The following is a 19,314-nucleotide window of genomic DNA, read 5'->3' as shown; positions in this document are numbered from 1 at the left end:
GCACCTTTCAAGCTGTCGTAGAACAGCTTTTACGCCTGGGGGCCTTCAACCTCGAGTTGAAATAAATGCATTCATTGATTGAACTGTTTAGACAGGAGAAGCAGGGGACGGTCCAGCTGTTAGAAGAGATGGCTTGGTTAAGGCGCGCTCTGCTGCAGGCGCTCAGTGTGGAGGCGAAAGGAGGTACCGCGCATTTCTGGTTCATTCCATATCTTCTGGGCACGTGGAACCGTAGGTCAATATCATGTACCTAGCCTGTAGATAGGCCTCAGGTGGTCTAGTGAGCTTTGAGATGTTGGAGAGGTGGGAAGGAAGGAGAATCTCTGTCGCCATGGTTATACCGCGCCTACGTTCTGCACCCGTTTCGGATTCTGGTGGACGGGTTACTTCGCGAGTGCATTTTTTTGTGACAAAGAATTGCGCTGGCATGCACACCTACAGACATCATTCTAGAAGTTCGCCGCTCTTTTATGGCTCACTTTTCTATTTGCAACGGAAGAAAAAGTGTTGTAGCTATAGTGAAAATGGATATATAGTTACCGTACTCGGCTCTTCTGACTCAAGAAGTCGCCACCTCCCCTGATCCGTCACGACCGCTGTCTCCATCTCCACAACTGGACTCCCTCAGAAGCTCAAGGTATCATTATCACCGAAAAGCAGGGCGCATAGTTCCGCTTCGAAGAATAACGTCTCTCCTGCGCTGCGTACAAATGGGACTCCGACGCCTTTGGCCGAACATTCGCGTGATAGGAGACTAACAGCCTTTCCATTTTTGTACGTGTAGCCGCTGCGGTGGCTGAGTGGTTATGGCGCTCGGCTGCTGGCCCGAAAGACGTGGGTGCGATCCCGGCCGTGGCGGTCAAATTTCGATGGAGGCGAAATTCTAGAGGCCCGTGTACTGTGCGATGTCAGTGCACGTTAAAGAACCCCAGGTGGTCGAAATTCCCGGAGCCCTTCACCACGGCGTCTCTCATAGCCTGAGTCGCTTTGGGACGTTAAACCCCCATAAACCTACCAAACCATTTTTGTACGTGTGCATGTATAAGTATTCTTCCATGATTGGCGTTTGATCTCTGTTTTGTTTGTTTCCTGAGTAGTGTCCTTGTAAATGCTGTCATGTATAAAATATAGTGTCTCGAGCGCAGCCTGAGAATCCATCCCTCGACCTTTTAGGAACGCATACGCAGAACACGCAGACTACCCAACCATGTGACAGCAGGGCACACAGGAAACCATGTAGGATATGCATGCCTTGAAAGAAGGTTGAAATTTGGCGCTTTTGCTCATGTATACTTGTCCGTGTCATGCTCTGCTGTGCCAGTTTTTGAAAAGCTTGAGTCAAGATTATGCCCAGGAGAAACGCCAAAATTCGATTGAATGGGATCGTTCGACCTGACATCAGAGTATGCGAAAAAAGCATTGGTTTAGCGTCCCGCTTCACCAAACAACAACCGGATGTCCCTCATTGTTAGAATAAAGCTCGTTTCGTATGAGAATTCTAGCTAGCATTCATTCTGAATCAACTGCAATGATTCTTGAACTACACTTGATGCATATGCGCCTCTGATCGGTGCCACCGCACAAGTAAATCGCTTCATTGCCGCCGAAGCCTGGGCAGCGACAAGGGTGCTAATCAGTCGATAAAATGGTGCCACTATGTAAATTCGTTTCCTCGCTTCTCGCTACCAAACCTTTGACGGCGAAGGAGCGCTGTACTAGCGACTTCCAGTGAGAGGGCAGAGCAATTGAATCCCCATACACAATCGCCCTTGTCATCATGGTTTGAAGTCGAAACGTTGCGCGAACTATTTTAAATAGGCTGCGAACAGAGGTGTTGGAAGTTGTCAGAGATACACGGAAAGAGCAATAGTCGTGCCTTACGGTAACGTTGTGCCGATGGAGCGAGGGGAAAGCTTAGCACAGATCCTCAGAAAAGAAAGAAAAACGTTTGAAACACTACCTTAGGGTCATCCAAGATCATGCAGTGATTTGGTTAAATGGAGTACGAAATGGATCTTGCCTCACCAACAGCATCCCACTGGCACCATACACGCCCGGAAGCCAAGGATATCCTTTGCCTGATGCTGCACTACGCGCTTCAACACGCGTCATTGTTAAGAGCTTTGTGACGGAAAGCCTCAAAAGTGATCTCAACGACGATGGATTCGTTGACATGGGAACTACTGATAAGCTTCAACTGAACCCGAGCTCTCCTCATGGCCTTGTGGCCAATTGTCTCAGGCTCAGTGCTCAGGTCGTGCGGGGCTGGACTGGTTTCCTTGTGCGCGATAAGGCGCAGTGAGAAATGGAATCGGAAAAGTAGGAGATATATGAAGTGAACAGCAGTTTTATTCTGATTTGTCCTGTTAATAGTTCACCTGCCTTTTGGGCACCGGTGCAAGCGGCGGTGTTGCAGCAAGGTCACGTTACTAGGCTGAGCGCCCTCGAGCACCCGTAGCCGCTTTGTCGTTTTTACTCCTCAGAACGCAGGAGGGCGCGGGCATGCAGCTTTTGCCACAGCACAGGCGAGATGGGGCGATTAGTCGCACATCGCAGCCGATATGTGGCGTATTTATGGCGTTGAGAAGAAGAGCTGGAACCGGCAAAATCCAGCTGTACGTGATGCGGTACACCCAGTGCTCTCACCGAAGAGTGTCACCAGACGAACGCAGAGGGAAACATCGTCTTGGCCATTTCCGGAACATTAACAGCCAAAGCCTTCTAAAAATGAATTTGCGGATGAAAAGCATGCTTGCAAAGGCTAAAAGCTGTGGTGAGACTCTTACGCTGAATTTTTGATAAGAGTTTTTTTTTTTGCTTTTTAGCGGTTCTTAAACTCTGGTTCTTCACTCTTAAGTCCTTCGCTTGTGAATTCAGTCTTCCTTATGAAATGTTTCAGTTGCAAGTTAGCGTTTGTTCCGTGCGTTTCTTTGCCTGGCAGCTTTTGCTATATGAATTTTTGTGTCTATTCGGCCAGTGTTAAATAGATGCTTTCATGCACTCTCGCTGATTGTACATCTCGACCAGCGGAGGGATTTTCTTCCTTAGACATGTTCAGTTAACTATTTCCACTTTACTATTTTACCGTCTCTAATTGTCCATAATGCTACTCCAGCACTTCTTTTTTTGAAATCTAGTAGCTTTTTGACATGTGTTGAAGAAACACCAGAAGTGGCAAGAACTGGATTGAAATCTTTCCATTATTCACCACCCATAACAAAAACAAATTCCAAGTGAATACATATTACAAACAGCAAAATGCGAAATACGATGGTATGTTTCCGACGGGAATAGACTGGCACTTCTGAAATCAATTTCCTTGGACGCCTTCATTAATTATTAATGGTGATATGGCTCCAATAATAAAGCTTTGCAAACTTCAATACTTAACGACTTGACAATCTCCTGTATACATGGCACAGCGAATATATAGCGTGACACATAATCTCAGATCCCAACTGGCTCCACCACAAGGGCCTCCATATTGTTAGTTGGACAGATTAATGTACTGGTAGCGCCAGCGAAACTCTTTTTTATTTCTTATTCTGTCTCATTTAGCTGAAAGTACTTTCTTGAGCTGAAAGCGAAAAGTATTGCGAAAAGTGCCCGTAATTGAGTATTTTACTATCATAACTTCGGAAGTTTGAGATTTACCTCGGTTAAGCAAAATGATGCTGTCTGTGTTCATGCCATCTCTCCTGGTCGTCTTCACCATTATTGTGGAGTGAGTCTGACATCTCGTGCTAGTAGTACTGCCATATACCTCCCGGCAAATAACTTCTGCTTTATACAGAAGCACAGATTGTGAGGTCTTATCTCAGTAACTAAAGAATATGCAGTGTTCTTGAGACGGCGAACGCATAATGTACGCCAGTGACGCCTTGTACAGTAGTTTTCTTTCCCGTGATCTTTTTGTTACAAAACTCATATCCTTCAAAAGCACATCTGGGATTGCTGAGAAACTAGCATAAGATCTTAGCTGAAGAGAGTATTTAAGAGTGTGCTGCTAAGAAAATTTTAAATGCACTGGTATTTTGCAACATGTTCGCTTCTGATGTGTTTTAAAGTGGTTTGGAATTTCAATGTCCGGAATTCAAGGAAGGCGATTGGAGAGGCGATTGCCGATTTTTACGGAATGACGCCACCCTGTGGTAGTGAAACGGATGGGTCAAAGAAAGATCAGCGCAAATGGAACCACTTGTTTGCTTCACAGCGAGGGCTTCATCAACGCATTCAGGTGCTTTCTCTTAGCTTTCCTATAAAACATAACTTAGGAGCACTCTTGCAAGCATATTTGCACGCTCAGGAAACAGAAAATTCTCTAAGCGCCACTTTGTCATATTTATGGCGCCCGCAAAATATAGACAGCATGGGAGCAGGAAGCCTTCCTGCTTTAGTGTAACGCTTCCGTTATCATGAAATCGCAGTTCGCGTCAGACACACAGTATTCATTCTAAAAAAAGATATTAGTCTCGACTAGGAGAGCCTGTGAAGTAAGACGCGCAGTTGGTTAATAAATGTCGCTAAGCACACATGACTAACGGGCACATTGCAAGGAGGAGGAGTTTTATGCGCGACTGTCTCCCTAATGACCGGCGTTATTATGGCATGCGTGTATCGTCTTTTCGCCACGTGTATTGGTCTGTCTAGCGTCTCATTTATGTCGAGTGTTCCGGCGTGAGCGGATGGAACGCACACAAGAACGCGCGGCCAGCAGGTGCCGCAGCGTCCAAGAAAAGCGCAGAGCACGCTCGATACAAATAGAGAGGACCATAAGTTGCTTTGTTATCCACGGAAAGGCGGTGGGGTGACATGATGATGTTATTCGCACTGCCGTAAAACACGTTGTTGGGCTAGTTGGCGCATTGCATTAGAAAATTAACCCAGCCAAAAAGACGCACACAGGAAAACTGAGAAGACGATAGGAAGGAGCCTCTTTCCTATCATCTCAGTTGGGTACAAGCGTACCGAAGCCCAGCGCTGGGTTTTCTTAGGGATCCGCGCTTGGAAAGGCTCCGCCCACCCCGCCACGCTTTTTCAGGGGCAAACAGTTTAAAAAAAACTTGAACCTGGAGACGCGACTCGTGTTAACGGTGTTCACAGGGGGATACACTCTAAACGGCGCGTCCACGCAGACGTACAAGTTAACTGCTACTGCTGTAAGCGATGTTACGAAAAAACAACTTCAGAGTATTACTGCAGTTCTGGGCAAGACCGTTTTTACTGATGGCTTGTTCCTTTGCAAAAAAAATGCGTGTGAAAAATTTTCTGTCCGAAAACAGCTAAGGCGGAAACATTGGCGTCGCACGCTCATAATCGTCCTTTGAATTTTCACTTATTTTTCAGGGGAAGTGAGTGGAGGCCTGTTCATCTTGCTCATCTGCGCTGTGTCGAACCGGTATGATACCCGCTGATCTCTTGATTCGTAAAAAAACGCAGTGTCGAATTATGAAACAGTGTGATGACCCCCATAATGCGCAGGTCCACACGGTACGGAGAGGCAAAGAGACACCGTATGGCTCAGTTTAAACAAACAGGTATATTCAATAATTACACATGATTAAGATTATACATCAGAGGCTGGGGCGTCCGAGCTTACGTGCCGACGACTTCATGGGGGCGATGGAGTGGCTCCGGAGTTGGGCTCGAGCGGTTGCTGGCAGAAGCTGCACGCCGTCGGGCTTCGGCGCTGAAGGCCCTCTTGGCGAACGATGTCGTCCTGAGCGTGTTTCTTCCGTACTGCTTGTCCATTTTTATATCCTCTTCTCCACACTCCCTAGGGTGAGGACGCCCACGCCGGAGGGGAAGGAGGGGGGGCTAGGGCTTTCACTTGGGCGCACAAACATACCACCGCACTTATTGTCTCGCCCCCCTCACGTGTTGAGTCCGAGGGAAAGAATGTTGTCTTCGCGGTAGCGCATAGCGTCGGCTGTGGTACGGCGCGCTCTGGATCGCTGACAGTTCCCTTGTCCTGGAATGTGCCCGGTAGGGCCGCCCCTGAAACCGCCACGCCAATTGGGGAGGATAAAGCCTGTTTTCCCGCGGCGGCGGCGGCGGGTCCGGTTGGGTCCGGTTGGGCTTAAACCCCTTCGTTCTGGTTGTCACTCTCAACGAGCATGGCTGGGTAATTGATGATGCCTGTCATCTGGGTCTCCGTCTACGCCGCGCCGTCGAACGTGGAACCTCGTAGCACACACAAGGAATGTACCTCGTAGCACACACAAGGAATGTACCTCGTAGCACACAAGGAATGTCACACTCGCTCACCCTCCAGAAGAATGTTCTCCGAACATTTGAGTCCCTGCAGCTCCCCTTGTCTTTCTGAATCGCCTCGCACAGTGCGTCCGACAAAACACTTCTCGCTGCACTCAACACCACTGCACAACACCATATGCCTCCGCTGTCATAACTGGCGTCTCCAGGGGCAGCACTGATCTTCTTTTACAGATAAACATGAAACTCAGCACCCAAGCCTCTCCTTTCTAGTCCAAACTGGACGAAATAAATTTACCACAGTTACAAAGGAGCTCCCACTTCTAGCACGATCACGGCACAGACAAAAATATAGATAACGAAAGGAAGTAGGGCAGGTTCTGCATGCGCTCCGCATGCTCTCCTGTGAAGGTGTTACTTAATGACAGAAAGGTTTAACTACCAACTCCGATAACTTAACACATAAGCACATAGCAATGTTATGAGCTGTGGCATTACACAATTCTAACCAGTTCAAAACTCCGCTCTGTTTACACCATTAGTCCGACTTAGCTTTCCGATTTCGCAGCGGATATCGGCCTTCATGAGTCATACTAAGTAAGTCTGTGACCCTTTGTCTGCTTTGGGACTCGCGAGGGCTCGTGGCAGGAGCCTCTCCTGGCGTTATCTGCGCGGCAACCTCGCGCGCTTCTTCTTCTAGCAATGCATGAAGTAAATCCGGTGGCATTCTGGCCGTCACCTCTGGCGCCTGCCGAACAAATGCAGGAGAGGGCGTTTCTTGCGAACTATCTGCGCGCTCCGCTTCACTTCGGTCCCCATCAAAATCCGCGCTTTCCCTTTCCTCATTTCGTGAATACTGAACCGGTGCCGACTTGAGGCGATTTGCGTGTATCCTTATCAAGCGCCGGTTCACGTCTCGGACTCTGAAGTTTACCGGAGAAAGCTTCTCGACAACCTCGCACGGTCCTCTCCACTTCGTCTGGAACTTACGAGCTAGCCCTATCTGCCTTTGGCAGTTTTCAATGTACACGCTGTCCCCCACATTAAACGGCGCGTCTCTAGCACTGCGATCGTGCACCTCCTTCCTGCGCTTCGCCGCTTTCTTTAAGGCCTCCTTTGCGATGTCCCTCGCCAATTGCAAGCGCAATTCTAGCTCCACCTTATAGTCGTCCAGTGAAGCGTATGGGACACGACGGGGGCCCTCTGGCACTTCACTAGGCTGGTCCGGGTCTCGGCCGTAGAGAAGAAAGAATGGCGATTCGCCCGTGCTCTCGTGTGCTGCGAAATTGTAGGCAAACATTGCATACGGGAGCCACAAGTCCCAGTCCCGCTGGTCGCGCGAAACAAAATGCGACAGGAACCCGGCCACGGTTTGGTTCAGTCGCTCCACCGCGCCGTTGCAAGCCGGATGGTACGGTGTTGTCTGCTTCTTAGCGATCTTAAGCAGCTCGCAAACTCTCCTCATTAGCTGCGACACGAAGTTCGTTCCCCGATCTGTCAAGAGTTGCCTCGGGGGTCCATGTCGGAGCACGATCTGTTCGACAAATGCTCTTGCAACCGTGTCTGCCTTCTGATCTGGGAGTGCTACCGCTTCCGCGTATTTTGAAAGGTGGTCGACAAATACTAAAATGTACTTGTTTCCGGAAGTGGTCGTGGGCAATGGGCCCATTATGTCCATACCTGTCCGCTCGAAGGGAGCCGAAACCTCAGGTAACGGCTGAATTGGAGCTGGTCTTCGTCCCTTAGGTGTTTTTCTTTCGAGACAGGAATGACACTTCGCACAGTAGTCTCTAACATCCTGTCGCCTGCCACTCCAAAAGTACAAACGCTCCACACGCCTGCGTGTCTTCGCTACGCCAAAATGACCGGCGCATGGCGCATCGTGAAACGCGCGAAGAACCCTTTCTGTCCACGACCGAGGTATGACGACTCTCTCCCAAACGGTTTTCTCTGGTCTCCCTTTCCTGGTTGGCCTCGTGCGCCGACACAGGGTGCCGTCTTTGCCAATGAAATAACCTAGCTGTTCGGGGTGAGACGGTGCGCCCTCTAAGCTTTCGATTATTCGCTTCAGGTCAGGATCTTTGCACTGCTCTGTGCGTAATTCGGCGGGGTCGACTACGGGGACAAACTCATCTATAGCTGCCACGGCAGCTGTGCGGCTGAGTGCATCAGCATTCAGATGTGTCTTTCCTGACTTGTGCTCAACTTCAAAGCAGTATTCCTGCAGGTGTAGATTCCATCTAGCGAGTCGCGAGCTAGGGTCCCTGACACTCATCACCCATTTCAGAGGATGGCAGTCTGTGACTAGCTTGAATTTGAGGCCGTAAAGGTAGCATCTGAAGTGCTTTACTGCCCAGACAACGGCGAGGCACTCCCTTTCCGTAGCTCCGTACTTTTGCTCTGTGGGGCTGAGCTGTCGGCTAGCAAAAGCAATGGGATGTTCTTTGCCCTCGATAACCTGAGATAGCACGGCACCAACTGCGAACTTTGACGCATCTGTGGCCATAACGAAGGGCAAATTAAAATCCGGGTGGCGCAACAGCGGTGCACTCATTAGCTTCCTTTTCAGGGCCCCAAAAGCATCCTCCGCGTTTTCGTCCCAGCGAAAGGCGACATTTTTGGCTGTTAAGGCGGTGAGCGGCTTAGCGAGCTTGGCGAACTCCTCTATGTGCCTTCGGTAGTAACCGATCAGGCCGAGAAACTGCCGGACCTGGCGGACGCTAGTCGGGGATGGAAAATCCGAAACACACCTTAGTTTCTCAGGGTCCGGTCGCACGCCGTCAGCTGAAACAACGTGCCCGAGGTATTTCACCTCGTTTTTGAGGAATTGGCACTTAGAGGGCTTCAGCTTGAGACCCGCTCCTCTTAGTCGCACCAAAACCTGCTCAATATCGCGCAAATGGTTCTCAAAACGGTCACTGTATATGATAATGTCATCCATATACACGAAGCACAGCCTCGCCAGAAGACCTGCCAGGATAACATCAGCGGTTCTCTGCCAGACAGCAGGGCTGTTGGCCAGACCCATCGGCATTCTTTTCCATTCATAGTGCCCTGAGGGCGTGTTGAATGCCGTTTTCTCGGCATCTGCCGGATCCATTGCTATCTGCCAGAATCCCGCCCCCATGTCCACTACCGTGAAGTACCTGGCAGAGCCCAGCTGAGAAAGCGTCTCCTGTATATTGGGGATGGGGTATGGATCGATGCGAGTTACGGCATTTAGTTTGCGGTAGTCCACTACCAATCGATACGAGCCATCTGGCTTTTCCACCAATAGTGCTGGTGCTCCCCAGGGTGACTTTGAGTGTTCGACAATGCCGCGATCAATCAGGTCCTGCACCTGCCGCTCCATCTCCTCACGTTGGGAGTAAGGAATCCTGTACGCACGCTGGTAAACGGGCGATGAAGTGCCGGTTTCTATCCTGTGCTTTATAACGCCACAGCAGCCCAAATCCAGGTTGGACGCGGCGAATACCTCCGAGTAGTCGTTCAGCAAACCAGCCAGAGCCTCCCTCTCCCTGGATTTTACGTGAGAAAGATCGAACGACACCTTTGGAGCAGCCGAAGGACTAGCATGCTCGACAGTTGCGAGTACCGTATCGGTGGGCTCACGTTGCTCTATCGCAGAGGTGAAGAAAGCCAATGTTTTGTTCTTGGGAAGGCTCAGTGGCTGCTGGCTACAGTTAACCACCCGTAGGGGCATTCTGTGGGCGTCATTAACTGTCACGAGGCACGCGGCTGCCTTCAGGCCATTGCTGAGAGAGTCGACCGGCTCAAGCACTCCCACGGCGCCGCTCTCTACATCTGAAGGCACAAACGCGTACAAAATGTGCTCCGACCAAGGAAGGACGACCGCCTCATCGACCAGCCTGACGGCAACCCGCGAATATACCTTCTCCAATGATCCCACTGTTTGACGGGTGTCAATATCGGTAATGCGAATCTCAGCCCCTCTCCTGTTCAAAAACGGAACTTTTGATCCGCCCGCATTAACCTCTTCCTCAGAGAATGAGACTACTACCTTCCCTTTTCTCAAAAAATCCTGCCCTAATATACCTGACACTCCGTTTGGCAGAGACACCGTGTCCGAGCATACGTAGCAGGGGTGCTCCAATGCAATTCCGCCGAGAGAGAAGTGTAACCGGTAGAGTCCACTTATGCCAAGAGGATCCCCCGTTATGCCTACAAATTTGGTTGCCATACCACCAGACGCTTCCAACACCTCGCGGTCCCCCTTCCTTCGAAGCGTGTTAAAACTGCTCTCCTTAAGCAATGTCACCTTTGACCCCGTATCTATCAACAATTCCATGCAACAACCATTTAACTTGCAACGCACAACAGGGCATGCCTCGTCGGCCACACAAACTACCACCACCTCATCATCTACTGCTCCCTCCCCACGCTCCTCAGGCTGGGGAGGACTAACTAGTTTTTTGTCTCGGTATCTGGAGCACCGATGTAGGCTTGCTTAGGGCGTGTCTCGCCTGCTTCTCTTTGTGGCTCCCCACGGCGCACGTTTTGGCAGAACCTGGCGATGTGTCCGCGACCCTGGCAAGCGAAGCATACGATTTCTTCAAAATCTCGCATACCGCGCCTGTAGCTTTGTGGCGGTCTCCGGTTTCCCGCGAATGGGCGCTGTTGAGCGCGCGCTTCAACCTGGCGTTCTACCTGCTGAGATAGCAGCTGTTCTAAGCGATCTAACCGCTCTGTCAAGAGAGCAACCTCAGGGTTGAGCACCGCTCTCTCTATGACGCGTACTCTCGCTGCGGCTGTCGTTAACGCCTCATTTCGTTCCTCATCCAATGCGGCCTCCACGGCTTGGTCGAAATTGCTCGGCTTGCGCGAGAGCACGAACCGGCGCACGGGGTCTTGCAGACCAGCCACGAACAAAGCGGTCATTTCCTCTTTAAGTATATCCTCCGCGTATTTCTTCTTAAGCTGGTCTCCTTCCTCCTCCCTGCTTAACGTATCGTGCGCTAGGCGCTGAAGCCGCGACGCAAATGTTCGCACGTCCTCCCCTACCATCTGTCCGGCGTCACGGAACCTCTGTACCCGCACGTGACGTGGTTCAGTGTCGAAATGCTCAAACGCGAGCTTCTTAAATTCCGCAAATGATTTTGTGGATTTTACTTTTTCGTCTCGCCATGCAAAATCATGAGCAGCTCCTGCCATCTTACACCTCGCCATTCCCAGCATTTGAGCATCGGACCATCCCCCCATTTTCCCAATTTCTTCTAGCATGGAAAAGAAATCGCAGATTGGAACCCCTGTCTTATCTCCCGTAAACGTCGGAATGACGCTTCCTAATGCCAGCATGCTTGCTCCGAGCGACGGCTGTGGAGTGGGAGCTCCCTCAGATAAAGACATTTTTTTTTCAAGCCCTCCGGTGCCTCAAGCCTCTCAAATGGGGGTAAAAGTCCCACAATCAGTCCCGTCATTCCCTTTTTATTACAATTTTGAAGTCATGAATGTCGCAGCATTCAGAGGACATTTGCTTTTGAGACCCCACTTCTGACACCAGTGTGATGACCCCCATAATGCGCAGGTCCACACGGGACGGAGAGGCAAAGAGACACCGTATGGCTCAGTTTAAACAAACAGGTATATTCAATAATTACACATGATTAAGATTATACATCAGAGGCTGGGGCGTCCGAGCTTACGTGCCGACGACTTCATGGGGGCGATGGAGTGGCTCCGGAGTTGGGCTCGAGCGGTTGCTGGCAGAAGCTGCACGCCGTCGGGCTTCGGCGCTGAAGGCCCTCTTGGCGAACGATGTCGTCCTGAGCGTGTTTCTTCCGTACTGCTTGTCCATTTTTATATCCTCTTCTCCACACTCCCTAGGGTGAGGACGCCCACGCCGGAGGGGAAGGAGGGGGGCTAGGGCTTTCACTTGGGCGCACAAACATACCACCGCACTTATTGTCTCGCCCCCCTCACGTGTTGAGTCCGAGGGAAAGAATGTTGTCTTCGCGGTAGCGCATAGCGTCGGCTGTGGTACGGCGCGCTCTGGATCGCTGACAGTTCCCTTGTCCTGGAATGTGCCCGGGAGGGCCGCCCCTGAAACCGCCACGCCAATTGGGGAGGATAAAGCCTGTTTCCCCGCGGCGGCGGCGGCGGGTCCGGTTGGGTCCGGTTGGGCTTAAACCCCTTCGTTCTGGTTGTCACTCTCAACTAGCATGGCTGGGTAATTGATGATGCCTGTCATCTGGGTCTCCGTCTACGCCGCGCCGTCGAACGTGGAACCTCGTAGCACACACAAGGAATGTACCTCGTAGCACACACAAGGAATGTACCTCGTAGCACACACAAGGAATGTACCTCGTAGCACACAAGGAATGTCACAACAGTGATATTATTTCAGGAGCGCAACTCGCACGATAGAATTTAATCATGTTTATTTTTTACTTGCATATACTGGTTCTCAAATGCAGCCATGAGCTAGACGTGCCAGATCTGAGTTCCTTAGAAGGTGTTGTACAAATTTTTTCTGCAGTAGAGTTTCAAAAGTTTGCTAGATGTTTAGATATAGCCTAGCCCAGTGTTTGCAAACATAAGGGGCGCTCGCGGACGCCGTAGTCGACTATGGGTGTACAGTAGGGTAAGCGACCAAATGAATACATGTAAGCAAAATTTCAAAGCAGTTTTCTGATTTATCAATTCCCCCACAATGTCGTGCCCTCGTGAAGAATCGCCAAGTACATCCAAGAGTAGATTGTAAAACTATGATGAGCCTTTTCAAAGGCGATGTATGTTTAAAACACCGCGATACGTGCGAGTGGGTATCCCCTGCTGCTGGTGGTACGGGCGGTAGTGCGACCCATAGATATGCGTGTAAAAAAAAAAAGCTTTCCAAAATGTTCTTTTCCTCCCGCAGAGTACTCATTGAGGCTGCCATTCGTTGGAAGTTGGCGATTGCTATGCAGAAAAGTGTTTCAAAATATGCCACGTCATTTCGGAGCTGCCACTTTAAAATTCCACGATGAATGGGCATCGTGAAGACGTACATACACTATAATGAAACAGCGCTGATGGACGGGACGAAAGAGAGACAGACACTTGCGCTAGACAGACACCAGCGCATGTATCTGTCTCCTCTTCCGTCCCGTCCGTCAGCTCTGTTTCGTCGCACTGTTCAACATTAACCAACGAGCCCGACTCAGCCCTCTCCAAGGCCATACACCCCAAAAGGCACTCTTATCCGCTGGTTCTATCTTCTGAAGCTTCTCATGTTGTCAATACCGAAATTTAAATTAGTCAGTCGATAGGTATACTTTGTAGGCAATAGTCCAACAGCACAAGTGAGCCGGGAGCAGTGGTATGCGACCAACACTGTGTGTACACATGTATACGTGCCGTTCGCGGGCGCCAGAGGCGGCCGGGAACGTCTGCTACAGTGCGTGGCACTTTTTCGTTCGCTTGCCATGGCGTTCGGTAAACGCTTTTCGATGTAACTCAGTCTAAGCTATGCAATTTTAATCGCAATATTTGCGAGGAAATTTGGCACATGGGTCAGAGCGTCGCACTGCGCAAGAAGTTTGCCCAATTTGGGGAAGTACCTACCCGATAGCAGCACACTCTAGGGGTATGCCCTGCTTCACAAAGCGCAATCATCGTTGCATTTTGAAATGATTCCTTCAAAATGGCATAGCGTTCTTTGTCATATTTTCTTCAAAGCATTTGCCAACTCCTTATAAATGGCCGTCTCCATGAGACGGGAAAAATATTTTGGAAACTTTTGCTTGTGTTACACGAGTGGCGTTCCCGCCCCGCACCCCAAAGCTGAGATGACTCCCACGCGTGTGTATCACGTTAAAAAAAGAAAAAAAAAGAAACAACAGATTTGAACTGGCCATTCAAATTTTCCTATCTGTTTTGGGATGCCTTTGGTTATTTTTCACGAATTACCTACATCGTAGGCTCCCTATGAAATCAGAAAACTGGTTTGGTAACCAAGTCCAGCTTTCTCGGGAAAAAGCTTGAAGATTGGTAAATTGTAAGTCACTGTTATTGAAATATTGAAGTTAATGGTTCATTATTCTGATATGTAGCGAAATCTTTCTTTTAAAGTGTTTCCAGTGATCGCATCGAACAGCTAAGGCTGTCATAGAAAACCAATGGGGGACGCTTTTGGCAATAGCAAAAACGTGAATAGAAAACAAAATGAAAGACTGCTGTCGGGTGATCTGTAGGTAAATTGATTGTTATAGTGGAATCTTACATTATATAAAAAAACTGCGTTCATAAACTGTTTACAGCTCGCAAATGCTTCTGTCTAGAATTGCTGGGTATGCAGCTGTCGACAGCAGCGCCAACGCTTCTTTCTAAAGTCACAGATCGGTGTCCGTCTATAAAAGCAGGAAGTGAACTTCCGATTCCCCTGCAGTGAAGCGCCGAGAATATATAAAACAATTCGATTTTTGTCAACACATATTTGAAATTATTTTATATTGTCGGCAGATTTAAATTCCTCGCTTTATAATAGATATATATTGTGACGAAGACGACGAACTGTGCAGTGGCGCGGGCAGGAGCGCTCGCGCTAGGCTACCAGCCATTAAATCATCTCATTGCCATCGATCATAGCGTCTCTTTTTTCGGCTGGCCGCCACGTAACATTTCGTGGAGCTTGCGGGGTACCATCGATATCCTGGTCCGGGGAGCTTTGGCGTCCTGCGTCAGCCGTGGCCGTCAGCCGTGAGTTCTTGGCGTGCGTCGCTCGGCCGTGCCCCAGCCTTTCAGACTCGAACCGACCTCGCCGTTGTTCCCCCCGCCCCGTCCCCCGCCCCGACCACTCAACACGACGAACTGAACCCGACTGAAGGACCTGACCTATCGACCCCACCGACCCGAGATGGCGCTTACACCTGAAGACTCCGATCCCCTGCCCAGGCCGTTCGGCGCGACCTGGGAACTCGACCGTCAGCTCTTGGCGACCTGCGGCCCGGAAGCTTCAAGGCCAGGAATCATTCAGCCATCTTAATCATCGTGGCGGCCAGCAAGTCACCCCTTTCTCGTTCCTGTCCAACCATCCTCTTAAGCCAGCAACCACTTCGCGCGTCTCTTTGTCACCGATCGAGACGATCGCTCGGTGGCCCCGGGTAGTGTGACGAAGAAGACGAACTGTGCAGTGGCGCGGGCAGGAGCGCTCGCGCTATGCTACCGGCCATTATTTTTTTTTTTTATTCGGGAAGTGTGCCATGAGGCATAAGTTGAAAAAGGAAAGGGGGGAAGGAATGCACGGGATTGAAAGTTAAAAGAAGGAGTGAAGAACCGTTGCGCTGAGGTAGTCGCAGAGGTTGTTAATGAAACGGTTGTCCATTGTCCACTTCACGAAGTCACTTTCGCGGTTCCACCGCAGGCCCACCTCCCTGAGGAGCCGTTTTCTGATAGCAGCCGTCGCTGGGCACGTCCACAACAAGTGCCGCACATCACATATGTCCGGTGCAGCGCCACAGTGAGGGCACCTGTCAGGTAGTGGCAGATCTTTGGCACGCCACCGATGACGGACAGATGGTGTCAGAGCCGCCCCTGCCCGAATCCGGCGCACGGATACCTCCTCCTGCCGAGTAAGACTACGTGGGAGAGGGTGCGAACACGGAGGAATTAGAGCGCGTGTTCGCTGGCGCAGAACTTCGGAATCGGAAACGTGGGACAGGAACGGATCTGGGGGAAGAGGGGAAGGTGGCGGATCGTCTAATGTATGAAGATGAGTCATAGCATCCGCTTGAATGTTATGTGGATCCTGGGCATGGCCGCGAATCCAGTGTATGCGCACAGGACATGGATACTTTGCGCAGAGCACATGAATAGATTGTGAAATCTGGAACGTTCGTCGAACAGCCTTCAGCTGTTTAAGGGCGGCGCGGGAGTCGGTGTAAATGTGAACGGTATTGAATGTTGGAACGAGCGGAAGGGAAGCAATGGCATTGTAAATGGCTTGAAGTTCCAATGCCAGGGGAGTGCACGTATCCGCAGTATACGTCGCGCGAGAGTTGAGATGCGGATGAGATGGACTATACACAGCAGTAACTCCCCTCTCTGCAGAATGAGATGCATCCGTGTATAATATGCACCCTTCAGGCAGATACGCTGCTGATACCGACGGGGAAACAGTGGGGCGATTGTCAGTGAGCTGGCAATAGGACCACGGTGGAAGTGTCTTTAAACGATGAAGTTTGAGAGACTGTTTTCGAGCTCTATTTGCCACCCGTTGGTCGATGATCTCACTGAGTGTAATAAGTTGGGCGAACTCCTGTAGCACAGGTATGGGTGTTAAACGAGGCAGATATGTTATGACGCGCATAGCCTCACGATTGATAGCTTCAAGGGAGTCCCACTGTCTGCGGGTGAGACGTTGAAATTGAGCCTGATATACTATCCGTGGCTGAAGGATAGAGCGCACAAGCTGGCGGGCCGTATGAGCACGTGCGCCACCAGAGCGCATAGCTATGCGACGAATCAGACCTAGAGTAGCGTGAGCCGATTTACGGGTGGCTGTCAGCCACGGGGTGCCAGTCCCAGATGTATGGAGGAGAAGACCAAGAATACGAACAGTTTCTACCTGAGGAATCAGAGAATTATGTACCGTAAAATTTAAAGGGGGAGCTTTCCGTAAGGCGGCTTTATTTCCAATTCGAATGAAACATGATTTACTAGGAGAGAGTGTTAGACCCAAAGGTGGGAGGCGAGATGTCAATACATCCAGCGCGTGTTGAAGGACCGACTGATGAATAGACGCATCTGGATGACAGCACCACAAGGTGATATCATCGGCATATGCAAGCACGCGGATAGAAGGGATGGTCTCTAGGGCTCGAACCAGAGGAATTAAAGCCACATTAAATAATGTGGGGGCGAGAACGGAGCCCTGCGGCACTCCTCTATTGGAAGTGAAATTACCAAAGGGCTTTCCGTGGACACGCACGCTGAAGGTTCGATTTGCTAAAAAGGTGTGAATGGAGAGGAGGAACCGGTGAGGGAGACCAAGAGTTTGAAGGGAGGCAAGAATGGCAGAGTGAAGGATGTTATCATATGCCTTTGTTATGTCTGTAGCGATTACGGTTCGTACAAGGTGACTCTGTGGAGAGTGGTCAAGCACGTCAGCAGCCAAAGTAGCAAGGCCGTCCTCCGTTCCAATATGTGGGCGGAAACCAATTTGAGAATCTGGGTAACAATCATGGGATTCCAGCCACCATGATAAGCGTGCGGCTAGAATGTTTTCATAAAGCTTGCAGATGGTAGGGGTAAGGGAAATTGGACGAAGGGCCGAGAGAGATACTGGAGGCTGACCTGACTTGGGGATTGGAACCACAATAGAATGCTTCCAGTCTCCCGGCATGACGCCAGAAAGCCACACTTCGTTAAAAGTATCAAGCAGGGTTTCCAAAGCCCTCCCTTCCAAGTTACGGAATAAGGAGTTAGGTATGCCGTCGTGCCCGGGAGTAGTAGTAGTTTTTAAACGGTCAATGGAGGCCAGCAGCTCTGCCATGGTGAGGTCAGAAGTAATCCCATCGGGGGGCTCTGTTACCGATAAGTCAGGTGGAGACGTAGCGGTGCAGTCATGGTTTGGAAAAAATTGACGGGCCGCTTGTTGTGCAAATGTGTCCTCATCCACATTTAGCGCGAGGCGAATGCTCTCTGTGTAATCTGCAACCTGAGAAGGGCGCTCCATGGCGTGAAACACTCTCCAAAGATGTCGATTGCCCTGCGTAGAGGACAGGCGGGCACACCATGCAGCCCAGCGTTGCCTGCCTAGCCGCTTTGCATAGCGCCGCGCCCGTGCGGTAGCGCGGTGAAGAGTAGGAAGAGCCGAAGGGTCATCGGGGTGACGAGTAGCGTAAAGATCCGCCTGGCGACGAAGAGCCCACAGATTCAAGAGATGTATGTCCGGGTTTGGGTCATCTTCATTTACAGTAGTGGTAATAGTGTGAGTAGCGAGAACATCAGATAGAGTAGACAATGCTGAAGAGGGGTTGAATGTAGATAAATGATTGTCTGCGCGTACAGAATCCCATGATGTTATTCGTACAGTGCGGCGTATTTTCCGTAGACGCGTAGGCGTGAGGGAGATAAAAATAGGGCTGTGATCGCTACCCCAAGTATCAGAATCAACAGCCCAACGAGGGTTACCGGGGCCTAACCACCAAGTCAAATCAGGTGAATACGGGCCACCTCGTGGGCGGGTAGAAGTATTCGGGTGGTTTAAAAGTTGAAAGGAATGATCTGAAAAGCTCCCTTGGATGTGTGAACCCCTTGAGGAATCCGATGGGTAACCCCACGCAGTGTGTGCGCCGTTGAAGTCACCGCCAACTAGAATAGGGATACCCGAGTTGGTAGAACGTAGAAAACGAACCCATCCCAGATTGGGAGATGCGGAGCCAGGACGACTATAAAAAGAAACTAGAATAAGGGGTGTGCGTGCAGGTTTTACGAGAAGGGCGACAACCTCTTGACGTGTGTTGCACCACCGTGAAAGGTCGAGCGGTGTGTGCGGAACTGAACTGTGAATATAAATTGCAGATTTACCTGGGCTGAGGGAGGAGGCGGTGCAACGGCGATCAGGGATAGATGGTGAATGGTATGCGCAGAAACCTGAAAGGCGTGGGAGTGCATTATGCTCTTGCAGTAGGAACGCCCATGCCCTCAGCTTTCCGTCGCGAAGGCGGATGTTCACTTCAGAGGCCTTATTAGCGAAACCGCGACAGTTCCACTGCACCACCACCGATGATGATGCGCTATCCATGACGAGGCCGAAGAGCTTCCACGATGAGGGATGTCACCTGCTTCATCAGCGCTAATATCTTGTCCACTGTCGGGGTAGTCACGGCTAACAGGTGGTCGGCACCTGATTGTGGGCCAGTGCTTACCCTAGGTGAGTCCTCTGATGATTGCTCCCGAGTTATGAGAATTCTTCGAGAGGATTGAGAACGACGCTGTTCCCGGCGCTGGGTGAGTTCGTCTAGTCGGCGGCGAGCCTCCGCGATTGCATTGTCTAAAGCTGTGTCTTCATCTGTAGTATCCACATGTGATGGATGCACTGGACGTTTGGGCGTACCATTTGATCCGGGAAGGTGAGCCGCTTGTGCATATGTACGCTGG

General features: G+C 50.5%; 1 long non-coding RNA gene across 3 annotated transcripts in view; it reads left to right on the top strand.

The window, feature by feature from the left end:
• Positions 1 to 3,411: 3,411 nt before the first annotated feature.
• Positions 3,412 to 19,314, top strand: part of LOC144100637 (uncharacterized) — a 38,123-nt gene continuing 22,220 nt past the window's right edge. For 2 of the 3 annotated variants that reach the window (XR_013307772.1, XR_013307771.1), the window contains exons 1-2: positions 3,412 to 3,724; positions 5,347 to 5,398. This is a non-coding gene — a long non-coding RNA (uncharacterized LOC144100637). Of the gene's footprint in view, positions 3,725 to 4,025; positions 4,238 to 5,346; positions 5,399 to 19,314 lie in introns of those variants that run through there. The other variant, XR_013307770.1, reaches the window with a different exon arrangement.

This window comes from Amblyomma americanum, chromosome 8 (assembly GCF_052857255.1).
Source record: "Amblyomma americanum isolate KBUSLIRL-KWMA chromosome 8, ASM5285725v1, whole genome shotgun sequence".
Lineage (NCBI taxonomy): Eukaryota > Metazoa > Arthropoda > Arachnida > Ixodida > Ixodidae > Amblyomma > Amblyomma americanum.
The sequence above is the reverse complement of the archived record's forward strand: the minus strand, read 5'-3'. Positions and strand labels throughout refer to the sequence as shown.